This window comes from Ornithodoros turicata, unplaced genomic scaffold (genome assembly GCF_037126465.1).
Source record: "Ornithodoros turicata isolate Travis unplaced genomic scaffold, ASM3712646v1 Chromosome31, whole genome shotgun sequence".
Taxonomy (NCBI): domain Eukaryota; kingdom Metazoa; phylum Arthropoda; class Arachnida; order Ixodida; family Argasidae; genus Ornithodoros; species Ornithodoros turicata.
In genome coordinates, this window is record NW_026999355.1 from 347350 (window position 1) to 353274 (window position 5925).

The following is a 5925-nucleotide window of genomic DNA, read 5'->3' on the forward strand; positions in this document are numbered from 1 at the left end:
CTGTTTCTGTGCGCGAGCATACATTGTTGCTTGTCGATTGGCTACGGAACGTAATGCGTCACTTCCGGTGGTGTGATGTTGGCAAGTGCCTCCTTTCGCTATCTTGCGTTACAGCGTTTTTCCGTGAGATAGCGAAGCAAGCGTTACGAGTTTTCACTTGGCTCACTTTCATTTCGTGAATTTCCGAAATAAATAAATTACAAGTTCGCATAAGGACCTCCGAAAGTCATGAAGAAAGATAATATGCATTGGTCCCCTCTATGTGCTTTGCTCGTCGACAGCGAAATGTCTGCTAAAAGTAAAGAGCGCTGTGCGCCCTAACATTTATTTTTTTTTTTTCTATTAGTTTGCGCGTGTAAATATACCGCATGTACATATGCTGCAGCTACGTCAGTGAATGCATGAGACGCTTAGTTAATCACATGAAAATTTCACATTATTACAAATAGTGAAAATTAGGTGAGGGGTATACGTTTTGAATTTGAGCGCTGGCATGGCGCTCAGGGAAGCGTGCAGTCCGTAGAGAACTGTGTCGACAGTTTGTTTGGTAGCGTCCTTGGAAGACCCATGCGAGCATCCGAGGCCATTATCGCATTCGAAATTTTGATTTACTGCGAACCGCTTCAGTTAACGGGGGGGGGGGGGAGAAAAGTGAGGGCGGGCACGTTGTAAGAGCTTTATACGCATCATTGCCGGCATGTGCCTGAAGCTAAAAAACCAATGCCTCCCCACCTTTGTAGTGTGCACCGTTCACAAAGGCAGGGGGGGGGGGAGAGCTCGTCAAACATTTCGAGGGGTGTTGAAGGGGTTGTGAAACCATATTTCTAAACTTTTGAAATAACGTTGTCAACATTGATTTATGTCCGCTACCCATGCACATCGAAACGTTCGTCTCTGCGATCCCGCGCATACGATACGAAATTGTTGCACTCCGAAGGCCACGCGCTGGGTGTGTTGGCTGGGTGAGCTCCTCCGTCGCTCTCAACTATTCACCTGCTGTCCCGCTTTTTGAGTGACGTTTCATAGTGGGGAAAGGAAGTGCATACTTTTTCCCCTTTCCATGATGACGCAGGCGGTTATAAGGGAGCCGGCCACCGGAGAACGACCTTCGTTATGGTGACCTCCGGGAGCTTGAGTATGGTTTGGGCACGTGTGCCTAAAATGTCACTTCTCGTATGTCTGCCGACGCCTCTCAGCGCTGTTCGGCGCCACCGTCAGCGGTGGCTTAAAAAAATCACATAGACGAGTTCAGAAAATCCCAGAGTTCTGGCGTCGCTTTGAACTATGGGAGTTTACTAATACGAAAGAAACGGATGGCCTCCAAACTGTTCCAATTTCTCCCCTATCGGTCCACTGTCCACGCCATGTCAAGGTCAGCGAAAGCGAAATGTGAAGGATTATTCTTCGTTGCCCCGCTCAGCAAGCGCCCAGAATGCAATGCGTGCGCAAAGAGCACTGGAATTTTCTCAGGTCGTGTATTGCAAGAAAAGGGTGGAAGAAAGTGTAAATTTTACGTAGAATTCTGGTGCCACCAGTATTTTGTGAGTGTGGTGTACGTATGGGCATATTTTTGACTACTACGAGACATTTTTTGAGAGAGACAGCCACATTTTTGTTGTGCTGAAAGCAAGCAAAAACTTCCGTAACCGCTAACTGGATATGGGGGAACAAGGAAAATCGTTATATATTTTTATCGTTCGCGCGCTGCTAGCCGTGAAAGTATTTATCTATGCGTAACGCTCGTCAAGCAACAGTGGAATTCGATCAGTTTTACAGCTCCACTAAACAGCTAATCGCATTATAGACAATAGGTTAAAATAAAAACGCAGTATTTGACAGGAAGGAATGTGAGACACGTTATTGGTTATGCCATGCAGAGACACGGGTTAATTGGAAAGAAGCACCTCCTCACCGTTACAAATGTATCACGGCCCAATACACTTGTGGCAGCCCGTGGACGACGATGACAACGATACGTGCCTCTGCTGGCGCGCGCCACTGCACCTGCCAGCCAGTTCTACCGGGACGGTCCTAGTGTGAGGCCACGTCCATCTGCCCGCTGGGACATTACATCATCGCCGGTCAGGACTCATGTAGGGGAACACCACCTCCTTTACATTTGGTGACCCGAACAACGAACACCATGTTCGGTGTAATTCGGCCATGCAACATCCTAAATTTTTCGGCAAACCAGCAGCGAACAACTCTCTATATATTCCCCCCCCCCAGGCTAGGCGCACCGGGACCACTGTTCCACCGGAGACCCGCAGGGAGACCACAGTAAGCTGACTTCCCGGCCTCCACCTGCTTCATGATGGACCTCCCCGGCACTTCTGTGGCGGCAACCGGCATTCACGCTGTCGTACCGGTCGCGGTACTGTCGCCCACTCAGCAACGCACTCACCCAGCAACAATGAGCACTCCGCAACTCACTCACTCAGCAACAATCAACGCTCGGCAGCAATCACTCAGCAAGCACTCAGCGCACTCAACAACCACTCAAGCACCCAACCAATGGGAATTCACATCCCATCACTGGAACCCGCCCGGATCGCAGCGCTGTTGTTCCCGCCATCCCGCTGCTGCTGCATCAACAGCCACAAGCACAAGCCATGTGCCCAGTCGTCCACCATCTACGAGCCGTCATCATTCTCCTCTTCATGGTATCGACGCGAACCTCAACCGCATGCACCGCTCCGCGTCTGAGGGGGGGAGTGATGTGGCGGCCCGTGGACGACGATGACAACGACGTGCCTCTGCTGGCGCGCGCCACTGTGCCTGCCAGCCAGTTCTACCAGCACCGTCCTAGTGTGAGGCCACGTCCATCTGCCCGCTGGGACATTCCATCAACGCCGGTCAGGACTCATGTAGGGGAACACCACCTCCTCTACACACTCAACGAATGTGCCCCAGCAACTTGTATTTCGGCATATGCTCTGGCCATTTTGTTAACAAAGACTGTTGTGCTCTGGCCTCCCTTCAAAAATGCGTACCCGGTGGAGGGGACTAAAAAGGTGGACCTTAGTGGACCTAGTGACTCTAAGTGGACCGTGTGTCGGAGTGTGGCCGAACGCTGGCGGGCACACTACAGTTCCTGGATTTTTTTCCCTGTTGTTGATGTTCGAGGCGTTTATTTCAACAAACACGCACATAATGACAAACATGTGGTAGTTAACTTATGTAATATGTTTGGCGATAAATATGTACTTTCCGTTTATATCAGCGAGGCGTCGTCATCTCAGATATGTATTAAATTAAAAGTAAGTAAGCGCAAGTTAATATTAAATTTTAAGTCAGAAGTATTTGTGACGTCCAATTTGTGTCCAGATATCCACTAAAATACCTTGCGGGGACATATCCTGAATGACAAAAGACGGTTAAAATGTATATGTCACGGACGTCCTGTAGATGTAAGTTGAATCCTCACGAACCTCCAGCAGATATCCAAATATCCGGAATTAGATATCACATAGATATTGCCTGGATGTAAATGGTTTACTGGGATAGCGGGAGAAGCTGAGGAGCGCTTGACGTCAGGTTCCTCCAGCTCCATGGGCGGCTGCTAAGTGAACGGAATAAACACGGCGAATTCCGAACAACCCCTCAAAATGTTCGAATCGACGACATCTCCTTTGAGAGATTGGTTCGTACCCGTTGTTCTTCTTCTTTTATTTCTTCTTCTTTTTTAAATGCGCAGGGGGAGTCAAACGTACGCCGAAATGCCAGGTGGAGGTGATGATTTGTGTCCTCCATATCCGTGAAAATACAGAAGGGACCACTCCTTAATTCATTCAGTCTGAAGTACTTCGCTGACAATAAAACGCTAATGAGCACCTCTGGATTTGTTTTGAAGTATTCGTCAACAAACTGTTCCGCACACCACTTGTCTTGTTTCAGCCGTCTCCAAGTAGGCCTAGGCGGATTTTAAGTTTTCGTCTTTCGTAAACAATTGAAATATGACAGTCATCGAAAAAGCCCGACATCGACGGGGTCTGAATTACGCATCTCGATATCACCAAGTCGAGCACCAATGACCACGGAAACAACGAGTAAAGCGTTTTGGTTGTGAAGCATATTCTGGCCGAACGCAAGGCGAGACAGCTAGCAATGTGAGCAGCAAGTCTCTCACCCCCAGAGGGAATGAGGTCGTCTTCCTTCGGAAGGATTTTGGGGGCCAGCTTCGGTAGGGTTGTGTTTGTATTAACATCAGTTGATGTGTTTGTGCTGTCTGTCAGTGTGTCGTTCGTCCAAGAAGCACTCTGTCCTCGCGTTGCCGAAAGGAGGTCGACGACACGCTGTAGCACAGTCAGGAAACACTTCACTAGCATGTACATTTTGTCTTTTTTTGCCGCGAAAATCAACGTCCGATCGTAAAACAACCGTGAAATGAACGTCAGGAACTCCAACAGAAGGAACAATTAATATGCGTCACTTCCGTGGTCTGCTACGGCGGCGCGGCGGCGCTCACGAGGGGCTATGAGCGCTCTGCAGCCAAATTTTATATTGCGATTATAGCGGCATTTCAACGAATATATCTCAATCGAATTCCGCATTTTTTTTTTTTTTTGGTACACACCGCAGCATGAGGTAAGCAGCTTAGCAGCTTATTTTCGTTCCCGTCGTCGTTTAAAACACCGCCCAAATGAGGAATCTGGGATTGCGTATTGAATCAATGGACTATACGACAGGGGTAGGGAACCCGCGGGCCGCATGCGGACCAGTTGCGCTGCTGTTGCGACACAGCGCAAACCACGCGCGCGACAAAAATTCCGGTGCTCACGAGGGGTTGTTGGTTATCGGCCTGAGGAGAGGTTATCCAAGACTTGGCAGAAGGCACGGCACGGCAAGCGAATTCCCGAGGCAAAAGTGCGTGCTCTGTGTTGACCATAACTTTGTGAATGCAACAAGCCATGGAAGTGCGAGCTTCAGTACATTACGCTTAAAATGTAATAGTTACAGCAATTGTCAGCTTGTTCGGCCACTTAATAATTGCGCCAGGCCAACTTAGACTTCCTGTGAAATGTTTGTTTTTAATTTCGCGTTAGCGCCTCGAAGCAACTGTGGCTATGAGCGGCGTACGGACGTGGACAGATGGAGAGAGGACAGCAGGAAGGAGTGGGGGACAGGAGGTTAGTATGCGTCCTGGGCCGACTTCAGGGGGAACAGTGCCTACATTTGTCTGGAAAGTATTCAGAAAACCCAGGGAAAACCTCAGACAACCACAGCCGGTGACAGGATTCGAACCCGTGTCACCTCCCAGTCTCGGCGTGGAAACCGATCATCCTAAGCACTATGCCACGGGAGCTGGTGAAATGGTTTCAAATATGCTCTGCGACCCCTGGAAAAATCGAGGAAGGGGGGATGAAATGTGGCCCTTACGATTGCAAAGGTTCCCGACCCCTGGACTACGACGTAGTGATGCAAAACTATCGATAGTCGTATGAGAATCGAACTATCGATAGTAAGAAAACTATAGTCGACTGTCGATAGTAAGAAAACTCTCGATAGCCGGCTATCGGAAAACTATACTAGCCCGCTCGTTGGTGGTAGCTAAGGTCGTGCTGAAGACTGGGAGGTGGTGTGTTCGAATCCTACCACCGGCTGTGCTGTCTGAGATTTTCCCTGGGTTTCCCGAAGTCTTTCCAGAAGAATGTCGGCACAGTACCCCTTGAAGTCGGCCCAGGACCCATACTAACCCCCTGTCCCCCACTCCTTCCTGCTGTACTCTCTCCATCTATCCGCATCTGTACGCCGCTCATAGCCACAGTTGCTTCGCGGCACTAACAATAAAATAATATATATATATATATATATTTATATATATAGTTTTTATTTTTATTATATATATATATATATATAGGTATTCAATAAAGTTTTCGTAAAATTTTTCGTGGTCAACCGCATTCGTTTATTTCAACTTATATA